This window comes from Haemaphysalis longicornis, unplaced genomic scaffold (genome assembly GCF_048455015.1).
Source record: "Haemaphysalis longicornis isolate Haplotype H1 unplaced genomic scaffold, Haemaphysalis longicornis Haplotype H1 scaffold_9, whole genome shotgun sequence".
NCBI classification, from domain to species: Eukaryota; Metazoa; Arthropoda; class Arachnida; order Ixodida; family Ixodidae; genus Haemaphysalis; species Haemaphysalis longicornis.
In genome coordinates, this window is record NW_027526460.1 from 158,613,963 (window position 1) to 158,637,192 (window position 23,230).

General features: G+C 46.2%; 1 long non-coding RNA gene across 1 annotated transcript; it reads right to left on the minus strand.

Moving 5' to 3' along the window:
* Nucleotides 1-9,485: 9,485 nt before the first annotated feature.
* On the minus strand, nt 9,486-16,029 carry LOC144153982 (uncharacterized). Its single transcript, XR_013319419.1, has 3 exons — nt 15,723-16,029; nt 15,029-15,115; nt 9,486-10,855 (listed from the first exon to the last, which is right to left on the minus strand). It is a non-coding gene; the product is annotated as an uncharacterized LOC144153982 (long non-coding RNA).
* Nucleotides 16,030-23,230: the final 7,201 nt, after the last annotated feature.

Consider the following 23,230-nt stretch of genomic DNA (forward strand, 5'->3'; position numbering starts at 1 on the left):
GTATTGGTATTTGTCGTCACAACTTTTTTAAAAGGCAGGCAACCACATTTATAAGTTCTATTGACCATAAATTGCACAATTTCTTTTGTGTCAAAAATCTTGAGACTCAAGCCGAATGAAACCACGTTTTCCGAACAAACTTTTACAATCGACAGTAAATGTTGCAACACAAAAAAAGAAACAAGAATGTTTGCAAAATTCTGTGCATGAATCCTGAGACTAAAACTAATTCACAACCATAAACTATGAATGTGGTGTCTATTAATAAACATTTTGGCAACTTCTCTTAAAACTTTACAGCCAAGCACATACCAAATATTAAGATACAAGCAATTATGAACTTCCTTCCCTCCGAATGCAATGATGTGGACAGAGCAGTCTGAACTATAAAGAACATTTATCTTTGACCCATCCTATAGCCGGTATTCATTGAAAAGTTTAGCTGTCAATTTCTTCGTTTGGCAACACTGAAATAGCCACGAACATGGCTGATCGCACGGCTCGTGCCACTGCGGCCGCACGCCGAAGAAAAATATAACACCGACGTGCGTCGCCTGCTCCGTTTCAACCGATTCTCAACAGTGGTGTCATCAAAGTTGTTATTAAAAGCACTCGCGTTGGAGTCAAGGCATTACTTTGCGTTCGGCGGGCTAGAGCTTGGAATGTCCAAACCATATCATGCGCTTAGCACGGACAAGTACCGGCAGAATCCAAGCACACCCTTTAGGGTGCTTGGATTCTTCCGCCGCAGGAGCACCCTTTTCTGCCCAAAATATCATAGGTAGGAGCTTTTCCTGCAAAAGCACCCACCTAAAGGGGTACAAAAAGGGTGCATCATCCTCGGTTCACAAATGGCGCTGCAGGTGTGCAGCCACATATGGCACAGTATGACACACAATTACGGTATGAAACATTCGTGCTTTCCAAGCTCCGTTCTATGAGACATTCCATTAAAGCTCAATGTCAGCTGATAATTTACTTGAACTTTCTGACCCACCGATTTTTGAAACATCCATTTATAAAGTCTAATATTACAGCCAAATCGCAGTACAGAAGTTGTATCATTAGAGGATGTTGATTATTCGAAACGCTGTTAAAAATTCAATTTTATGTTCATTTTGCTAAACTGCAGCGCACATCCTTCGAGCTTCACTGCACAGCATAAACGTGTTATGCAGTGAAAGCAAGAAGGCGTGCCACAAATCAACTGCACAAAAGTTCTTCGAACCTTAAAACCCTTGGCTTCTCAGCATTTCATCAAACTTCCAATCACGGTAGCTACTCGCAATGTTTAGTGCCTTATTCTTGAGCTGAGCAGAAAAGCTCAATATTAAGGCAGACCAAATACAATATGTATACTTCCCTACGTACTGTGGCTTTATTCTACCCATAAAAGTTGGGTCCCCACTGCCACTTATTTTATTTTACATTATTCTTTTTGCTTCATGAAAAATGACCCCACATAGCAATACCAAGAACTGTAAACATCACAGAACAATGCATATGAGTTCCCTGGTTGAAATGTGATGACATTGTTGTTATAGCAGTATTTTATCATGAGTCTAGCTTGTGCATGGTGCCTTGCATTATGTCCCTGCGGGTGGATGTGGGGTCATTTTTCGATGTTGCAAATGAAAAGCCAACAGCCAGTGCCCATTAGTTTCGTCTAGTATTACGAGGTGCGTCATGGGAACCATCAAACCCGTCTATAGCCCTTTTAAGAGTTGACTAGAAGTAAAATCAGCAATATTATCAATAAAACCTTTAGTATCTTTTTTATTAGCAGCTTTACTGTTGCTACTTGCCATATTTAGGTTTTTTCTGCTTTTCTTAATGACATTTTTGTTTCGCTGAGAAGGTGCATAACCAATGAAAGCTTTTCTGTAAACCTTTGGTAGCTATGCAATTGTTAGAAAATATTTTACTAAATAAGGCAGCTTAAACTTAGACTACTTGCATTTAGAAACATTAAAATCAATTTAAATTGATCATACATTTCGGGCTGTTTTTACACAAAGCTGCACATGGGATATTAAGTGCACCGCGAGGAGGGCTCTGGATTAGCTTTGGCAACTTTGGGATATTTATTGTGGACTTAAATCTCCACACATGGGCATTTTCACTTTCTGCCTCCACCAGGAAAATGGCCACCAGTTTAGAGAGCTATTTTTACTAGTATTTGATGTACATTTTAAAATAATCTCAAGTATTATAGCCACAAAATTATTCTCTACAACAGCACCCAGCGGGTGCTGTTATAGAGAGATTGTGCACTACACCAGACAATGTACTACACTGTTGAGAGCTTTGACATCTACAAAGCAAGTTAATACTGGTAAAATGTTTCATACCATAATTACTGTGTGTTCAAAGCTCACGTGTGAAGTACAGATACTGGTGCTTCAGCAAGAACCGAGGATGAGCACCCTTCCTGGTTCTGAAAAAAAATAAACATGGAAAAATGCTTTAAGCAGGATTAAGAAACAGGGTTGAAAGAAAGTGAGCAAGCAATTCTTTCAAAATATGCAAAGCAATGCAAACAAATATTTATTTCAACTTCATGTCTACAAAAGACAATCTCATTAAGGCTGGTAATGCGGTCTTGGGTAAAAAAAGAGCAGAGAGCACTTATATAAATGCTACAGGGAACCTTCAAGCCAAAAATTGCTTGAGCACCTAAACTAATCACTGTTGAACAAATTCATGAAAATTGAATGGATGAAAAACCAGCGGTAAACACAGGACACAGTTAAAAGAGAACAACAGGACAAGCTTATCCCGTCGTTCTCTTCCGTACCCTGTGTTTTCCACTGGTTTTTCATCCATTCAAACATGTACCAACTAGCACAGTTCGATGCCTTGGTATCATAAAAAGACGAATTGTCACTCCTTACAGACAGTTGAAAAAAAAGAAGGTATAAAGCAGGTGACAAAATTAAAATGACAGCAGATTGGTTAACTTTTAATTTTAAGTGATAATATAAAAAATAATGGCATGAATGAAAGTGAGCAGCAACCACAGGACCATGATGCTAGGCCAACATTCCACTTTGAAGCAAAATATCCGCTTTAAACGCTACATAGGCCAAACATGCAATGCGGCAACCCTTTAGGCCCACAAAACCTTCCATAATCTTTAAAAAAGCTACAATTTAGTTGAGAAAAACTGACCACAACAAATTGGAATTGACAACTAGGTACAGTTGTCACACCAAAGCAAGCCGGCGAAAGATGAGCAGATATCTAGCTGTTCTACCCCCTATTTGTGCCCTAGCCTCTGATCCGCTGCAGCAAACAAAAAAATTGTTTATATGTAGAACTATGGCTCTTGGTCAAACATAGACAGTTCTAATGAAGGAGCCAAGTAAGTTCCGAAACGTTGGGAACGCTTCGGATAAAGTCCTTGGTTAGAGTATTATATTTGTTTCCATCAAACACAAAAACAAATGCATGGTAAAGCGCTAACAGTAACTTTGTCTACTGCGGTTCCTTCATGGTGACATCACTACAGGAACCAAAAATACAATACAGTGCATTAAAGGGGCCATTCGGACAACATAGAAGTTCGCTTCGTTCGAAATATTTCCTGTTTTATAGTGCCCCACCGCTTCAGCAAATGATGCTGCATTCACTGAGAAATTAATTTAGGTTAAAAGTCTGATTCTCCCACCATATCGTGTGTTTTTGGGATGTCAGCAATGAAGCCATAAGTGCATGTAATCAAACAAACTACTGCGTCACTCGGGTCTGCAGCCTTGCTAGCCATCAGTCCTCCCAGGTGGAGCTACCATACTCATCCACAAACCGTTGTTTGCCATTGCTTTGTTTTTGACCGCGTCTGCACCTGGCTTGTTTTCGTTACTGTAGAAAGTATTGGTTTTGTGAAACATGAGGTATCCTCGACAAACAGGGTCACGTAAGACAACATCGCCTATGCCAATCGGCCAGGGCCGTGCAAGCCAACTCCAAAGCGGCGGAGTGCTGTGCAGCTAAAACAAGCATAGTGCACGCCGTACCAACAGCAGTGCGCATCGGTACTTGTATGTGTACGCGTATTTTCGTAACTTTCATTGTTTACTGCCCCATTTTTACTGCTGTAAAATGAATATGCATTACATTTAAGCGCAAATAGCTCATTCGGCATGCTTATAAGGCCTGCCCAATTTGCGTTTGCTTTTGCCGGCCTCAGCCAATCGCACAGCTGGGGACATATGACATCATAGGTACTGCTGTGGGAAATGAGCTAGTGGGTCGCATGGCCATTCCCTTTTTCCTAATTATATAGCTTATTCGAGTGAAGTGCAGCTAAAAATGGTGTCAGTATGATTCTAACGAGGCAATCTGTCGAATGAATCAAACTTGTGTGTTGTCTGCATGGCCCCTCTAAGCAAAGACAAGGCAGCCAATTTTTTATTTAGGCTGCCTTCATGCACACAGTACGGGACTCCTGACATATTTACAGTTGCAATAAAAATCAGAAATAGAACGAATATACATTGGACACTCCACAATGTCCAAAAACAAAGGAATAATGTGCGAGTGAGCTACCTAAAACACTGCGACAGAAGATCATATACATCAAGGCAACTAATAAAAACCATGGCTAGTGCATAGCCACTACGCAGCTCATTTGTTAAGAGCTTATGTGCGTCCCCACAAGTTGGCTGTGTAAACCCACTGACACCTAACAGAGTCCAAATTTCGACGAAAACTCGTCAGGGGAGGGTGAGTTATTGATGAAATACAAGCAGGCACTCGCCTGGTCAAAAACAAATAAATAAAGACGCCTTGGGGCCCCTACTGGCCCCTTGTTCACAATGAAGAGGGGGTGAAAGGTCGCGACTATCTATAGGTTCGGTGGCGCAGATTGCGCATGTATTTCTCGGGGAGATTACCCCGCTACCGGTTAATCGTGTTTTTAGTTGGTTGAATATGATCTGATCCTAAAAGTAGTCGTGTTGACAGGCGCTTCTCTGATGCGATTATGCTTGCGGAATCCTAATCAATGGAGTGGTCAGTAGCCAGGTGATGATCCGCCGAGGCAATTCAACTTGCATTGCCTTTTTTGACATCGTTCTGGTGCTATTGAATTCTTTTAAAAATTTCCAGTTTCACCTATGTAGGATTAGGAACGAAAAAGAGACGCCGACCAGTCCAAACAAAACGTACTGACGTTTGGGCTTCCAGCACGGAAGCCTTGTTCACAATAAATGCATCACCAGAAGTGGGTCGTTTAAGTGGACTTAAATAATCGCTGCAAAGATTGTGCGTAGATCGGGTTTACATTTCCGTCGTTACGATTGACTGTGTTAGATGTGGTCTGAATGACTAGTGATTCCAGATGTAGCCGTGATGCTGTCACTTTTTCTGTAGCGACGATTCTTGCATTGTCCCAATCAATCTTGTGGTCATTCACGACGGCGTGTTCGGCTAAAGCATTGTTGCGGACGCTTTTATTCTTTACGTCACGTGCGTACTGCTGCAGACGATTCTTATAATTTCCTGATTCCCCGATATACACGCCACTGCAGTCTGCACAAGGTATCTCGTATACCACACCGGGGAAGCGCTCCTTGGGCAAGCGGTCCTTGACTCTCACGAGCTCATGGCGCATCTTTTTGGCTGGAACGTGGGCCACCTGCACGTCATATTCCCGTAGGATACGTGCCAAACATTCACTTGTTCCTGGAAGGTAGGGCACAGGAGCTCGCTTCATCGGGGCAGGAGGCACGTCCAGTTGTCCCCGTCGGGTCGGTTGGCGTTCCGTTGCGTTTTTAAAGTTCCTAGGGTAACCGCAGCTAGCCAGGTCGTCCCGTACCTTTGCCGTGTCCACCGCCGCATCCTCGGGCTTCGAGCACAGTCTTTTCGCACGCTGCAGTAGCGTGCTAACAAAAGCCGTCTGCGGGAAGCGGGTTGCACCGAGTTGAAGTTCAGGTAGCGGCCTGTGTGCGTTTCCTTGCGGTACACGCTGAAACGTAGCCTCTGGCCCTGCCAAGACACGAGGACGTCCAGGAAGGGAAGTTTGCCATCGGCCCCCTCTTCTGACGTGAACTGAATGGCACGTTCCATACTGTTGAGGTGGGCCAGCAAGCTGTTCGCCGCGTCTTTCTGAACGACGCCGAAACAATCGTCGACATAACGCAAGAACACTTTTGGTTGAGGGGCAAAGGAGCCTAGCGCGCGTGCTTCCAGCGCTTCCATAGTCAGGTTCGCCGCCGTGACCGAAATAGCGGCACCCATTGGAGTCTCCTGCCTTTGCTTGTAAAAATGGCCTATAAAGACGAAGTACGTATTGTTGAGGCAAAAATCTAGAAGCCTACGTAGTTCTGGCACATCCATCGGTGATCTCTTGGGCAACGTCTGATCAGCCTTGAGAGCAGCGATGCATAGGTTGACAGCCAGGTCAATCGGAATGCTCGTGAAAAGGGACTTCACGTCGAAGGACACCATCAAGTCGTCTTTCTCGATCACGGTGTTGCGAGTCTTCTCGACAAAATCGAAAGAATTACGAATGTGAGTGGTCCCTTTACCGACGAGCGGCGCCAGAGCTTGGTGCATGAACTTCGACAGGTGGCCCTGCACCAAGTTCTGGCTCCGCTCGTCGGTAAAGGGACCACTCACATTCGTAATTCTTTCGATTTTGTCGAGAAGACTCGCAACACCGTGATCGAGAAAGACGACTTGATGGTGTCCTTCGACGTGAAGTCCCTTTTCACGAGCATTCCGATTGACCTGGCTGTCAACCTATGCACCGCTGCTCTCGAGGCTGATCAGACGCCCAAGAGATCACCGATGGATGAGCCAGAACTACGCAGGCTTCTAGATTTTTGCCTCAACAATACGTACTTCGTCTTTATAGGCCATTTTTATAAGCAAAGGCAGGAGACTCCAATGGGTGCCGCTATTTCGGTCACGGCGGCGATTCTGACCATGGAAGCGCTGGAAGCACGCGCGCTAGCCTCCTTTGCCCCTCAACCAAAAGTGTTCTTGCGTTATGTCGACGATTGTTTCGGCATCGTTCAGAAAGACGCGGCGAACAGCTTGCTGGCCCACCTCAACAGTATGGAACGTGCCATTCAGTTCACGTCAGAAGAGGGGGCCGATGGCAAACTTCCCTTCCTGGACGTCCTCGAGTCTCGGCAGGGCCAGAGGCTACGTTTCAGCGTGTACCGCAAGGAAACGCACACAGACCGCTACCTGAACTTCAACTCCGTGCACCCCGCTTCCCGCAAGACGGCTGTTGTTAGCACGCTACTGCAGCGTGCGAAAAGATCGTGCTCGAAGCCCGAGGATGCGGCGGTGGACACGTCAAAGGTACGGGACGACCTGGCTAGCTGCGGTTACCCGAGGCGCATTATAAACACAACAGAACGCCAACTGACACGACGGGGACAACTGGACGTGCCTCCTGCCCCGATGAAGCGAGCTCCTGTGCATTACCTTCCAGGAACAAGTAAATGTTTGACACGTATCCTACGGAAATATGACGTGCAGGTGGCCCACGTTCCAGCCAAAAAGATGCGCCATGAGCTCGTGAGAGTCAAGGACCGCTTGCACAAGGAGCGCTTCCCAGGTGTGGTATACGAGATACCTTGTGCAGACTGCAGCGGCGTGTATATCGGGGAATCAGGAAATTCTAAGAATCAGCGGCAGCAGCACGCTCGTGAAGTAAAGAATAAAAGCGTCCGCAACAATGCTTTAGCCAAACACGCCGTCGTGAATGACCACAAGATTGATTGGGACAATGCAAGAATCGTCGCTACAGAAAAAGTGACCATCACGGCTACATCTGGAATCACTAATCATTCAGACCACATCTAACACAGTCAATCGTAACGACGGAAATCTAAACCCGATCTACTCACGCTCTTTGCAGCGATTATAGAAGCCCACTTAAACGACCCACTTCTGGTGATGCATTTATTGTGAACAAGGCTTCGGTGCTGGAAGCCCAAACGTCAGTACGTTTTTTTTGGACTCGTCGGCGTCTCTTTTTCGTTCCTAATGTATCCTCCCGGCCAGACGGGATTCCATCATGCTCTCGATTTCACCTATGTAGGATGCGTCGCAATCCTTGCATGGAATTTTGTAGGCAACACCGGGGAATCTTGATTTTTCTAAAGGGTCCTTCACGCGTACCAGCTTCTGATTAAGCCTGTTCGTTGGCACGTGTGCAATTTTAACGCCATATGTGCCAGACACCCTTGCAAGAGCTTCACTGATGCCTTGCGTGTAGAGGACGGCAGCGCGGTTTTGCCTGTATTTTTCAGGAACCCTTTCGGGGGAGGCAACTGAAGCCCGCAATTGTTGCGTCCTCACAAGCTTTGAAGGGTAGCCATTGCTGCGAAGGTCCTTCCTTACCACGGCTAGCTCTTGCTTGCGCAGACCAGGCTCAGAGCAGATTCGTGATGCGCGTGAGAAGAGTGCAGCGGCGACGGAGCGTTTTTGGCCTATAGGATGAGCAGAGTCGAACCCCAGGTATCTACTCGTGTGGGTCGGCTTTCGATACACACTGGTTGTAAATCCTTTGGCCGACCGTCTCACAAGTACGTCGAAGAAGGCGATCTGTCCATTATTTTCCTGTTCCATGGTGAACTGGATGCTTGGAACACAAGAGTTTAGATGCTCAAATAAAGGCATTACGTCTCGGCGGTGGATCACACAAAAACAGTCGTCTACGTAGCAGACAAACATCTTGGGGCCGTCTTGTACGAGTATAGCGCAGAATTTTCTAGAGCCTCTAGGACAATATTAGCACAGACTACTGAAACGGAAGCTCCCATCCCTGTTCAAAACCGCTGGTCCGTTGAAAACAAAATATATGTGTTCTGCAGGCCAAATTCCAGGAGACAATATAAGTCTTGCGTCTCAATTGGCGAACGTGAAGGCAGAGATGCATCGTTCTCGAGTAGGTCCTTGCAACTCCGGACCGCGTAATTTTGCCTGGAATTTGGCCTGCAGAACACGTTTTGTTTTCAACGTATAATGTTACAAGCAGCGATTTGGAACAGCGATGGGAGATTCCTTTTCCACAATCTGTGCGAATATTGCCTTAGAGGCTCTAGAAAATTCTGCGCTATGCTCGTACAAGACGGCCCCAAGATCTTTGTCTACTACGTAGACGACTGTTTTTGTGTGATCCACCGCCGAGACGTAATGCCTTTAATTGAGCATCTAAACTCTTGTGTTCCAAGCAACCAGTTCACCATGGAACAGGAAAATAATGGTCAGATCGCCTTCCTCGACGTACTTGTGAGACGGTCGGCCAAAGGATTTACAACCACTGTGTATCGAAAGCCGACCCACACGGGTAGATACCTGGGGTTCAACTCTGCGCATCCTATAGGCCAAAAACGCTCCGTCGCCGCTGCACTCTTCTCACGCGCATCACGAATCTGCTCTGAGCCTGGTCTGCGCAAGCAAGAGCTAGCCGTGGTAAGGAAGGACCTTCGGAGTAACGGCTACCCTTCAAAGCTTGTGGGCTTCAGTTGCCTCCTCCGAAAGGGTTCCTGAAGAAGACAGGCAAAAACGCGCTGCCGTCCCCTACACGCAAGGCATCAGTGAAGCTCTTGCAAGGGTGTTTGGCACATATGGCGTTAAAACTGCACACGTGCCAACGAACAGGCTTAAGCAGAAGCTGGTACGCATGAAGGACCCTTTAGAAAAATCAAGATTCCCCGGAGTTGCCTACAAAATTCCATGCAAGGATAGCGATGCATCCTACATAGTTCACTGGAAATTTTTAAAAGAAGAATTCAATAGCACCAGAACGATGTCAAAAAGGGCAATGTAAGCTGAAATGCCTTGGCGGATCATCACCTGGCTACTGACCACGTCATCAATTGGGATTCCGCAAGCATAATCGCATCAGAGAAGCGCCTGTCGACACGACTACTTTTAGAATCAGTGCATATTCAACCAACTAAAAACACGATTAACCGGTCGCGGGGTAATCTCCCCGAGATACACATGCGCACTCTGCGCCACCGAACCTATAAATAATCGAGACCTTTCACCCCCCTTTCATTGTGATCAAGGGACCAGTAGGGCCCCCAAAATGTCTTTATTTGTTTATTTGTTTTTGACCAGGCGAGTGCCTGCTTGTATTTCATCAACACCGAACTAACCCGCCTGAATCACCACTTTATAGACATTGAGCAATTCTTTGAATTGGTTTATTGTAGCAAGCAACCACTTTATGGCCATTGAGCAATTCTTTGAATTGGTTTATTGTAGCAAGCTGTCTTGTTTATTTCCTTATTTTTTGGCATTTCCTGTCTCATTTGAAATTGGGAGACCAGATAGCTTTTACTACGGGTCATGCACTGGTGACAACAAATATTTGATTTCACTTTAAACAATTTTGAGTTATGTTTTATTGCTCACCAGCCAATGACCTGAAATATAAGAGGCTCTTAAAACATGTGCTGGCATTTCTTTCCTGCACTGTAGTACAACTAATCATGACTTTTATCATATTTTGTTCACAAATTGTAATATTTAGAAAGTATTCAGCTGAATGAAAACGTTATTTCAGAAGCATGCGCAATCAACAAGGCCTTAATGACTCTCACCACGTGGTTCACTTGTTTCTGTCACAAATAACCTGATTGCAGCCACATTCCACCCAAGACGAAGGTAACATACCCTCTGGGATGATGAATATTTAAAATGCCTTACGAGTAAGTGCTCAGCACATGAAATTGTGGCATTAAAACAGAAGATCCGTCTGCGGCATCCTTCACTTGGGGCACCGCTTGATCACAAACTTCGAGAAGCTGAAAAATGCTCCATGCGCCGCTCCAGCCAGCAGAAACAATGGAGGACGCAAGTTGGTAGGTGGACCGTTGGCATCCTGCGATTGTGAAGATTTTTATTTAGTAGATGCTCTTCTTTTTGTACCATTGTTCATTTTTCCTTTAACAAGCAGCTGAACTCCTGCAGGTTCTACGAATCATACAAGCATAATAAAATGCAGCAATGCAGAACAATTGGCAGGTTACCTCAATTTTTCTTTTCTAGGAATGAAAACAATGTAGGTAATCTATGCACAACTACAATCAAACCTTTCAATTTTTACCTACTTCACTCCTAACAAGCCCGCATACACGTTAGACATGTGAGAAAGCTGCTACATTTATGCCCACAAACTTAATCGGGCATCAGAAATCGGCAGGGAACGACGTGTTACCCTTAAATGGCACTTTTTTTGTTCAAAACACGTAAATGGGCGAGAAAGGCCCATAACTATGATTTCGTACCCTTATCTGGAATGGTTTTCCGGCAATGCTTACATCTCACTTCAGTACATTCAGGTGGTGGAGATCTTTGAAAACTCATTGCGGGCAAGTGGGTTGTGTTCAAGCTCTCCTATCTTGCCAGCATATGCTGGATTCCAGCATTCCCAATTCAACGTGACGACTCGAATGTGGTGGATGCAAGAAAGAATAAGCACACGCCAAGGGCGTAGCCGGGGGGGGGGGGGGTCCAGGTGCTCCCCCCCCCCCTTCTTCATAATGTTTTATGCCAAGGCTGGGGTGCGGTTTAGGCAGCCTGAAAAACCGCCTGAAGTTGCCTGCAGTTTTAAGGACATTCTTGCTCACATATAGCTGAAAACAAGGGCTATGTCAACGTCTGATCCCTGCGGCCGCTCCAGATGCTGTACCTGTCAATATATACAGCCCGTTGCATTTCGCGCCGGATACACCGACAAGCGCCGGGAACCTGCCGCGAGCCGATCAAAACAGCCCCACTGTTTCAATGGCGGAACAGCACGGCCGGGGAATGGCAGAACAGCAGGAAAAGCCTCATATGGGCTTACATGTGGTCGGGAGCGTGTCATTCCTTGTCTTTACACTGGTACAAAGTATAATCACATGACAGAGCATGTCGCGGTATTTTGTTCAGTCAACTATCAATCCTTGATATGTTTATTTTTCTACCGACATCGCATTTAATTGACTATTGCAGATCCATAATTTCTGCTGCATAAAAAGCATTGCTCTGCCCATGTTGTATTTCCTCCACATCAACAAAACTACACAATTCTCCTTATTGCGGAGCTTTGTTTTTTTGGCACTATTCCACTGTTTCCTTGACCTCCCTCTTGGTTAGAATCAGCATTCTGTATTTGCTTAACCGGAATTTTACTGAAGCCATGTCTGTTTCGATTTAACAGATAGAAATATAATGAAATTTAAGAAACGTGCAACAAGCTCAACATTCAACAGCAGTGCAATAAGGTGTTCTGCCTAGCGCAAGTTTACTACTCACGTTACTAGCACAAAAAATAACAAAAGGCGATTACTTAAGGACGAAGACGCACGTTTGCTAGCTTCACCGCCATAATATACGAATGCGCCGCATGTACAGTCCACTGCGATTCGATGGTTGTCGCGGGAAAGCTACTCTTTCAAACGAAGCAGAAAGAACACCAGCTTTAGCAAATATTCCTTGCAAGTTTCGTTATCGTCGGCGTAATAAAGGGCAACCAAGTCCAAGTCTGTGCTTGATAACAACGAATGTACAGCTTGAAACCCAAAGGGTGGCAAGTCAGTCGTGCGGGCCATTGTTGTATCATGGAACAGCCAACAAGGGAGCGAAGAGTGCGAAATCTCGATTTTCATGGTTCCGAAACGAAACCGTGGGCTGGTGGCACGCTTGGCCGCTCGATGCTGGCGCGATAACCTTCAAATCGTGCTCGACTGTACTTCATAGCTGACAAGAAAACTTAATAGTCCCTTTTCTAAAGGAAAATCTAAAACACGAGAATCTTGATAGGAAACATTCAGTGTTGGCCTCCACTTCCTCCCGACGAACTTCGGGGACCGCGCGCCACTCACGAGCGCACTCATTATCACGCTCACGAGCGCGGGTCCGCCTGACCACCAGCTCTGCGGACGAATGATTCGCCCGTGGTCTGCCCATAGACCAGCAAACGGGAATTTAGGTGATCCTAATTATCATCACCATCTAAGCTCCTTAAAGGAGCCATGAAGAGAAAACACAAGTTTGGTTCATTCAAAAGATTGTCTCGTTAGAATCATGCTGACACCACTTTTAACGTAAACTTCGCTCAAATAAGCTACATAATTAGGAAAAACAGGAATGGTCATGCGACCCACCAGCTCATTTCCCGCAACAGAACCTATAATGTCACATGAGCTAAGCTCTGCGATTGGCGGAGGCTGGCAGAAGCAGACGCCAATTAGGTAGAGCTTACAAACTAGACGAATGAGCGATTTGCGCTTAAATTTAGGGCACAATGTTTACAAAGCACTAAGAATGATGGGACAAACAGTGGAAGTTACGAAAGCACATGTAAACATAGAAGTACTGATGCGTTCTGCTGTTCGTACTGCGCACAGCATGCTTGGTTTAGCTGCACAGCACTGCGGGGCTTGGGGTTGTCTCAGACGACACTGGCCGATTGACGCAAGCAACGGTGTCTTACGTGACCCCATTTGTCGAGCGAGCACTGTTTCAGGGAACGAATATGTTCTCCCAGAACAAAACCAAGCCAGATTTAAATGCGGGCAAAAACTAACCAAACGCTTGCCACGGTATGGTGGCGCCATCTAGGTTACAGAACGTAAAAAAAACGCGGGAACAAACCAACACCGCTGTACAGGGTGGAGACAACCTTTCAACGGTCCCGTGCCGCCGCAATTGGGCCAACAGGCTCAACGCGTCATTCTTTTCGTTTCCCACGAGACCTAGCAACGCGAAACAGACAATATGATTCAAACTTCTTCAGTAAACCGCGTTGCGGCGATAATTTTAGTGCGGTTTTGACACAATGACTTGCTTCGGCGGCGAGCGAGCAACCGAAAATGGCGGCGCCAGCGTATACGTGTCTTTGCCCTGTACGGCGGATGCGTGAATGAAGGTACTCTAGGCTGCAGAGCGGTCGGTTCCTGTGATGTCCTTTGGGACCACGAAAACGCACGATTGAGCGGTTAAATCAAAATTTTAACCTAAATTGTTTAATTTCTCAGTGAATAAAGCACCGTTTGTATCCAGACAAGCGCTGGGGGCACTATAAAACACGAAATCTTTCGAATAAAATCAACTTGCATTTTCTCTTCATGGCTCCTTTAAGGTGGGCTTTACAGTAAGCGTTGAGCATACACAAATCGCATGTTAAAGTCAGTTATTTCAAGCATCGTTTGCAAAACAACGCGCAAGATGCCTTGCCTACATATTTCCCCGTCCCATCTTTTGGTCGACCACGGCTCCCCCCCCCCCCCCCCCGAAAAAAAATTCCTTGCGCCTGGCAAACGCCCAATCAGGAGTACGTTCAGCATGCACGTCGGTTGTTTAAAAAAAAGGGTGTAATGTATTGCTCAGAAGACACAATGCTTGCACGCATCTTGGAGCAGCAACGGCCTTGGCAGATGTGTTTGAGTGGTTTTCCTCTCTCATAACATCCACAGTGCTTTCAGGAAAAGCCCCAGGCCTAACAATTAGCATGTTCCAGTTAAGAATAATGCTGCGGATACTTTACATTTTTCAAATCTTTTTCTTTGTGGAAGGATGTTTCTTTATTGGCGGTACAGCACTAGCGTGCGTAAATCGCAGCCTTCAGAACCCCAATCAGGCCTGTTTAAATGGTACAGGCAGTTACATAACTATTTGAAAAAGTGGACTGCAAGGACTGTCAATTCACATGATAAACATCCAAAAAATAGCTGAAAACAGAACTGGTAAGGCTTTATCGAAGACTAAACTACAAAGGTAATAACATTTTTGTGTCACCACGTAAGAAATATGGCTTCACCGTAAACATGACTAACACCAGGAAGTTCGTATACATGGTGATTAACTGCTACGCCCACATTATGATTTTGGGTGAAACTTTGAGTTTTTCGAAATTAACAATAAAGGTTGCCATTGAACGCCTACATGTTAGGTTATGCATGAAACACCAATAATTGTTACGGGGGAGAGAACTTGTACATACAAGTGATCGAACAATATTCAAGTATGATAGCCCACTGTGCTACCAAAACTGTGTTTGAAAACTTACGTTCTGGCGGCCAAACACTGTTGACAATGCTTGTGGCTCTTGTCCGGTTGAATGGAGGGACGTGATGCGCTCAGACCATCCAGAGGTCTAAAACGGGATGACACATGATTACCACACATGCAAGAATGGAAATGATTAGGTGCACGAATGTTACGTCTCGGGCAACACAACATTCAGCCAAAATCACTGCCCGCGTACCGCGGCACCGTACACATGGTGAGGTGGCTCGCCGCAAACGCAACGAAGCTTGCGAGGCGCGCACATTCGCTCGAAAACGAGTCTCCCTCGCAATTCCCAACACGGCACAAATGACTGCGGTGATCAACGAAGCCGAAAACGCTGCGCAGCACAGTTTAGAGGAGTAGCCGCCCGTGTTCTGATAAACTACGCGTAAGACGTGGTTCGCAGTGGTAAACTCTGAAGCTGTTCAATATAGTGCTGCGGAATGGGAAACGTTACTGAGTTACTGAGCGCCACGGCGGTACTGAGCGCCAGTGCATTTAGCGCTCAATGCAAGCACCACAATCTTTCGCACATCGCCTTTCTAGAGACGAGCCCTCTAGGTTCAACCTCGCCAGTTCAGTTAAACAATTCACCCACGCGTGCTCCTGTTAACGAATCCTTAAAGTGGCGATGACAGCTACAAACGACATCCAGTGACAAGAAAGGCGGCAAATGTGACGAGACAGCTTACCGAGAGGAGCCGACGCAGAAGAGCGAGCGACGTTCAGAGGCAAGCGCCAACGAAATTAGCCGTCTTCAGGTGGCAAAGTTGTTCTCAAATACTCCATCGCGAAGTCGAACACGACAGACACAACCGAAGACGACGAGGTGCCCAATTAATCATAATAACTGCGCTTGTTTAACCGCACACCACAGTAAACACGTAAACAATCGATGAAAGACGGGTCACGGGGTATCTGTTCCGGAATCCGGCCACGCCGCCGCGCGCCGTACTCAGGGAATCGGCCGTTGGCAGGGAGTTGCGTAAACAAATTAAAACGACAACAATAAATAATTGCCTCTTTTACTGAATATAACATAATCTTTAGGTTTATTATTTATTGTGTGTATTATAATAAAGAAGCTTAGATATTTAAAGTTTACAAACACAAAACGCGAACTGAAGCTTTTGGCGCTCGATTTGAACGTTAAAAAAAGCAGCAGATAGTAAGATAACACGGCGCAATGAAATTTGGCAGTGTTCTGGTGTAAGTAATCGTATTATTATTTGGCGTCTGTTTATATAGCGCCCGATTTCATGCCCCTACCTCCCAAACTTTTGTTTTCTTTTGATATCTGCCTTGTTCTCCAACGTTGTTTCTGCAGGAGAAACTATGTGGTCTGTTTATTGCATTTGTACACAATATTTACGGTCGCTAACAATAAGAATGGAATAAAATTGTGATTGCTAGTACGTTATAACTCCACTGAGTGACGAGAATGACTTTTGTCAGAGAGGGCTATGATTGTGCTGGTGGGGCAGGAGAGGAACAGGGAACGACGGAATGATGATACAGATGTCACAGTTCAAGGCTGTGCTGTGCTCCGTGCAAGGCTGTAGAAAACAAAAAGTGGGAGGGCGAGTGTTATTCTGTCGAAGTCGTAACAAGCAAGGGCTGATATTTTTTCCTGTTTCAACGTCGGTGCTGCCGATGCTTTTTATTGAATTTGGCAGCTTTTTTTTTTCTTTTGAATATTTTTGACGAGGTTGGGAGGATGGTGCAATGGGATGTCTTTTTGAAATTATATTGCATGCATGGCCTCAATCAATGAAGAGCTGAACACCTTTCCCACACCCTTTCAACACCCTTCCTAAAAACAGGGTGTTGAGGTTGGTCAACACCCTTTTTTTCACGAATAAAGGGTGGAAAGCAATGAAAAAGGGTGTTGAGATTCAAGAAAAAGGGTGTGAGGGCCTCCCAACACCCTTTTTTCAATTACACCCTTTTTGGCCAAAAGGGTGTAAAAAAGTTTAGTGTGCAGGTGCAAGCTCCATCTACGAAGACGGCCAGAGTGGTCCTTCAAATTGGCAAGCCAAGACAGCGCATGGTGGTCTGGCACAACCTTGAACGGTCTTCTATACACGTATGGGCGAAATTTCGAAATAGCGCATATATTCGCGAGGCACTCTTTCTCAGAGGTTGAGTAGTTTTTTTCTTCCTTGTACAGACTACGGCTGCCATAAGCGATTACTTTTTCACCCCCGCTTTGCTTTTGGACGAGGACGGCACCCAAGCCTATATCACTGGCGTCCGTGTGCATTTCCGTTTCGGCGTTTTCGTCGAAATGCGCGAGCACAGGCGGGCTTTGCAGGCATTGTTGCAGGTCGCAGAATGGTTTTTCTTGGGCGTTTTCTTAGCTGAAAGGGGTGAGTGGCTCTGCAATGCGGGCGAAATTTGCGACTAAGCGCCGGTAGTGCGCACAGTCCGAGAAATCTTCGCACGCCCTTTTTATCTTTCTTTCCGTCTTGGGAAGTTCGCAATTGCTGAATTACATGGAGCGCAGACACGGCGCTCGCAGCGGCGCCGCCGCTAGGTTGCTGTCAAGGTAGCTAACTGCACTTCCATGCGCATCAGCGGCGGCGTCCAGGAAACAGACTATAGAGTTTCTTAGTAAGTATCATCATCATCATCATCATCAGCCTATCTACGCCTACTGCGGGGCCAATTTCTCTCCCATTATTCTCCAATTACCCCGGTCCTGTGCCAACTGTGACCAATTTATCCCCGCAAACGTCTTGATCTCATATGCCCGTCTAACTTTCTGCCGCCCCCTGCAACGCTTGCCTTCTCTAGGGATCCACTGTGTTACCCTTAACGACCAGCGGTTATCTTGCCTTCGCATTACATGCCCTGCCCACGTCCATTTCTTCATCATCATCATCATCATCATTTAATGTACCCTTAAAGGCCCCTTGCGGGGTATTACATAAGGGGGGGGGGGCGAAATAATAGTACACACATAGCAAGAATTCAGACAGTAATACAGGAACAATTCCGACATACATTCGTGTAAAGAAAGTGAAGACGTACAGGCATGAAAAGAATAAAAAGGGGGGGGGGGGGCAAAATAATAGCACACACATAGCAAGAATTAAGACAGTAAAACAGAACCAATTCCGACATACATTCGTGTAAAGAAACTGATGACGAACAGGCATGAAAAAAGAAATGAAAAGAGAGAAGGGGGGGGAGAGAGGTGAGAAATTTCAAGAAGTCGAAGTTTCCCTAGTCCGCCGAAAAAAACAAGAAAGAAAAACAAAGCTAGAAAGAGCAATGAACTGACTGAGGGCGTCAACCGTATGGCATTTGAAACGCGTGCCAATGCCCTACGAACGAGGAGCCAGAAGGGCGCCTGCCTGCCGGCCTGAGTACTCTCACACGGAAACAAGCTTTTAGCGTCAGTGGGCCGGGTAATCCCCTTGCCCTAAGGACCATGCAACAATGGGCAAAGCACTCGGAGTAGAGTTCCCCACTCTTTGCGCTCAGTACCCCAAAATATTCCCGGGAGGACAAGGCAGGGCAAGAACGACGACCGCAGACGGGTCAAGGAATGCAGCCCCCGTCTCCGAACAATGCGGGGCGGCAGACCAAAAAGCTGACCTTGCCGGAACTGCTACCTTCGAAAAAGGAGCGAACTGGAGGAAGTGCCTTTACAGCGAACCCCACGGAGTCGCAGTGGCTCGCAAGGGACTCCCCAGTCTGTGTAAACACACGAGCGCGTTCCGCAGGGCGGGGTTCGTGGAAGGCCGGCAGCGGCGAAGGGTTGCAAGGCGGCGTTGCAATGTAAGCCGTGTCACCTCTGAAGAAGGAGCCTTGCCGGCATCGGGACGCAGGGGGAGTAATTATATTTTTTCAGACATGAAAAGAAGCAACCAGAGGTTAAAGCAGTTCGAAAGGACGCTAAAATTACGCGTAGAAAAAGTAACAAGAAACAGAATATTGTAGGTTAAATAAGGATATAGGAGCTTAGTAACTCACGGAATTTCGAAGGGTTATGCTCGGCAACGACAGATTCTGGTAGGGAGTTCCATTGTTCTATTGCTACGGGAAGGAAAGATTTGTTGAAAGCGTTGGTAGAACCGTGAAATCTCTGAATGTTCAGATAGTTGAAGAGGCGATGTGATGAGCGCACGGGTGGAAATAAAAGCGTATAACGAAGGTCAGGGAAGTTATAATACAATTTATGGAATAGGCAGAGCAGTGAGATTTTACGTCTTGATGCTAAGAGTGGCAGCCCGACAGATGCTTTTAAGTTGGTGACACTGGTAGGGTGACCATATTTGGATGAGATGAAACGGGTATCGCGGTTTTGGACAGCTTCTAGTATATCAGCCAAGTACGTTTGGTGCGGGTTCCAAATGGAGGAGGCATATTCCAGTTTGGTGCGGATGAAAGTCTCATATGCTATTTTACGGATCGATGGAGGGGACAGGTATAACGATCTTCTAAGGTAGTTCAGGGACTTCGAGGCATCGGCTGTTAATTTTAGAATGTGGTTCGACCAGTTTAGTTTGTTAGTGATGGTAACGCCAAGGTAGCGGTAGCTATGGACCTCAGATAGATGAAACCTGCCTAAGCAGTATGGGAATGTAGTTATGGAGCGCTTCCGGGTCACATGCATGAACTTACATTTACTAACATTTAGACTCATCATCCAGCGGGAACACCATTTGGCAATTAAAGGTAAGTCCTTTTGGAGGACGGATTGGTCGTCGCTGGTTGTGACACGGCGGTAAATTACACAATCATCGGCAAAAAGACGGATTGGAGATGAAATGCCAGTTGGGAGGTCGTTTATAAATATAAGGAAAAGAAGTGGACCGAGTACTGATCCCTGAGGAACCCCGGATATTACTTTGGTAGTTTCTGAGTCTCTGAAGAGAAACTACTTTGGTAGTTTCTCTTAATCTCTACAAATATGTCCTTAACACGTGTTTGTTCCCTGGCCCACTCCACTCTCTTCTTGTCCCTTAATGTTACACCTATCATTTTGCGCTCCATTGCCCGCTGAGTCGTTCTCAATTTAAGTTGAACCCTCTTAGTGAGCCTCTAGGCTTCTGCCCCGTAGGTAAGTACCGGTAAGATGCAGCTGTCATACACTTTCTTCTTCAGCGACAATGGTAGGCTGCTATTCGCAAGGGGCACGCCCTATAGGGGGCGCCCAACGCAATCCAAGATGGCTGTCCCATGGAGGATAGCAGCAGACGCCCCGTGTGCAGATCTGCGCCGCGTCGGCCGCGTCATATCCTTGTGAGAACTTGACCCCACGATGCCGCTCCCCTTGCATCGGCAGCTGTCGTTAGGTGACATAATGCGGCACATAAAAGCTAGAGAAAAAAGAATTCGCTGCATCATCGAAGGCGAAGAAGTTTTGAACGCGCATCATATCATTTGTTGCGGCGTAAAGGCGTGCAGCTCCCAGTCTGTGACGATACAAGGCCTGTGTGTACAGACATCCCATGTCAAGAAAAAGCCGCACGAGCTGGAATTCATCTACGAACGCGACAGCCCCATCAAGGTATGTGTGCATATGTTTCGTTTTATCGTAGTACCAGCGTGCTTAATCCGGCATGTGATCTAGAGCGAAGTAGCGCCGTCGTGACGCCCCGGTCAGGTCGTGCCATTGTTGTTGTGAAGTGACGCGGCGAGAACGTTTAATTCGCGTCAAACATGCATGTATTCACCTAATGGTCTGTTTTATTGTGGGTCAACTCAGCGACGTAAAAGCGCGCATAGTGGAGTGGCCTGGGCTGGCGCCTCGTAGGCGTTGTGAAATATTAGCGCTTCGCAGCTGTTGTGCTCGTGATACCGGCTGTCGCCGTTGAGACCGTCCGCCTCGCGGCCCGTACTCGAGAAGCTCGGCAACGAATTCAGGCGCCGGGAAATTGCCGTACTCGCTCTCCGTGCGCGTCCCGACAGCGTACTCGTCGACCGGGTGCTGGCGGAGTTGTGCTGGACGAAAAGTAGGTGAGAGATCAGGACGCAGGAGGCGTAGTTGTACATATGATAATTTAGAAATTGGAGGGGGGAGAAAATAATATGTACGGGCAGGAAACGCTAAGAGTTCGGGCCGCGCGCCGGCGAGCGTGTGAGTGCGGCAATTTAACGACGCCTGATTTTGTTGCCGAGCTCCACGAGCACGGCACGCATATCACGATGCCCGTCTTAGAGTACGTAGAATTCATAAATGCATACAGTTCGCATGCATGAAAATTGCTGAAGAATATTAGCGCTGAAAGGCCGGCCACAATATGGGAATACACGTGAACAGGAATAGCGTCCGTCCAGTGTATTCCCACCCTGTGCCATGCCTTTCATCAAAATAATGTCACGCAATTAAATCTAACTTCCCGCTTGATTCCTTTCCACTGCTTACGAGATGCAATTTTTACTATGTCTCCACAGTGGACAGAGTGCTGCATAATGCCCACAAGTGTTTGATATGCTGTTTTTCATGTGTTGCAGGGTAATTGTTCATGCAAAGCTGGAAATTCTCAACGCTGCAAACACCTCATCGCAATGCTGCTCTTTGTACACAGGCAAGAATGACATTTTTTTTTAAATAACCTCTTTATTCACACAGCAGAGTATACTGGTCACCTGGTACAAAACTGACTTGCACGTCATGTTCTTAAATGATTCACGTCACTAACTGCCATACGCAGATTTTTATAGACCTTTGGGTGTGTGAAGGCCACCATTACATGTAACCCCACGTACTGCACAGGTAGCTATAGTAAAAGGATAACTAAAGTATAATTACTTCTTTTGCATGATTAACAGGACTGGCATCCCCAACCTGGAGCCTCTGACGTGTACTGACGTCAAACAGGCGTGGGGGAAACTGAAAGCATCGCCCATGTATCAAGCACGGGAGCTCCAAGAACTGTGTCACGTGCAGCCTCAGCGAAGACTTCACTTTTCTGCAGAAGAGCAGCAAGCCATTCGGGAAAGACTCATCAAAGCTCTCCCTCAAAGTGCACTTGCGCTGCACTTTCACGGCAGGATGCAGCAAGCGACTGGCCCTCCACCACTTGCACTCGTTCCGACAACTAAGGAACATGCCTTGCTAGCGCACATGTTAGAGCAGGATATGGATCCCTACACACTGATGCTTTTTCATGATGCAGCATTTCAAGACGCTCTGAAGCTACACATATACAAATTCTCAGCTCAGGACCTTTCAGAAGCTGAACAAAGTTTCTACAGCAAACACGTAGCTGTCAGTGAGGCGCAGGCGGTAACGATGCTTGCTGAGACTCGGTCACAAGAAAACACGAAGTGGCACAGAGAACGCAAAGTGAGAATAACAGGCAGCAAGTGCCATGAATACTTCACGTTCGTGCCGAAAGAACACCGTTCATGGGAAGAGAAGATTTCTGCTATGATGGCCGACACCTTTTGTGGCAATGATGCAACCCGGTACGGAAAAGAAAGTGAACCAGAGGCCACCGCAACGTACGAGAACCTGATGGCTAATGAGGTCACGCAAGTTGGTTTTTGCGTACATCCTTTACTGCCGTGGCTTGGATACAGCCCAGATGGTGTCATCTTCAAGGAGGGCAAGCCGGCTATTCTCCTTGAAATTAAAAGCCCCGTTTCTGGACAAGAAAAGAAGGCCGCAGAACTGGCTGCAGATAAAAAGCTCCGCTACATCAAGAAAGATGGAGAGAACCTTGTTCTCAGCCAAAAACACAAGTACTTCTCTCAAGTTCAGCTTGGGATGTTTTTATTGAACCTGAACCTCACACACTTTGTTGTGTACTCCAAGGTGGAACCATTGTTTCTGACCATTCCACACTGTGACAACCACATCGACATGCTTGTGCGGAAGCTGCAGGCCGTCTACTTCAAGCACTTTTTGCTGAAACTGGCAGCATCAGTTTAAGAGGGCTTCTGAATTGATGCCTAAGAAACAATAAACTGAACGTCTTGCACTACATGCGCATTTTTTCAACATCATTTGCATTGGATTGGTAGATTTACTTAACAATGAATAAAATAAAAAGAAGGGCAGCAATAAAAATAAGGGCAACAACACTGCAAGACGCGAATAATATCTCTGCCTACATAAACTGCACATGGCAACACATATTTCACTTCTTTACATCTTGTGTAACAGGCTGAGTAAAAGAGGAAAAACCCAGGACAGGTACTGACAAGTTCTGCTGGTGGTGCTGTTTCAGTATTTTCTTGG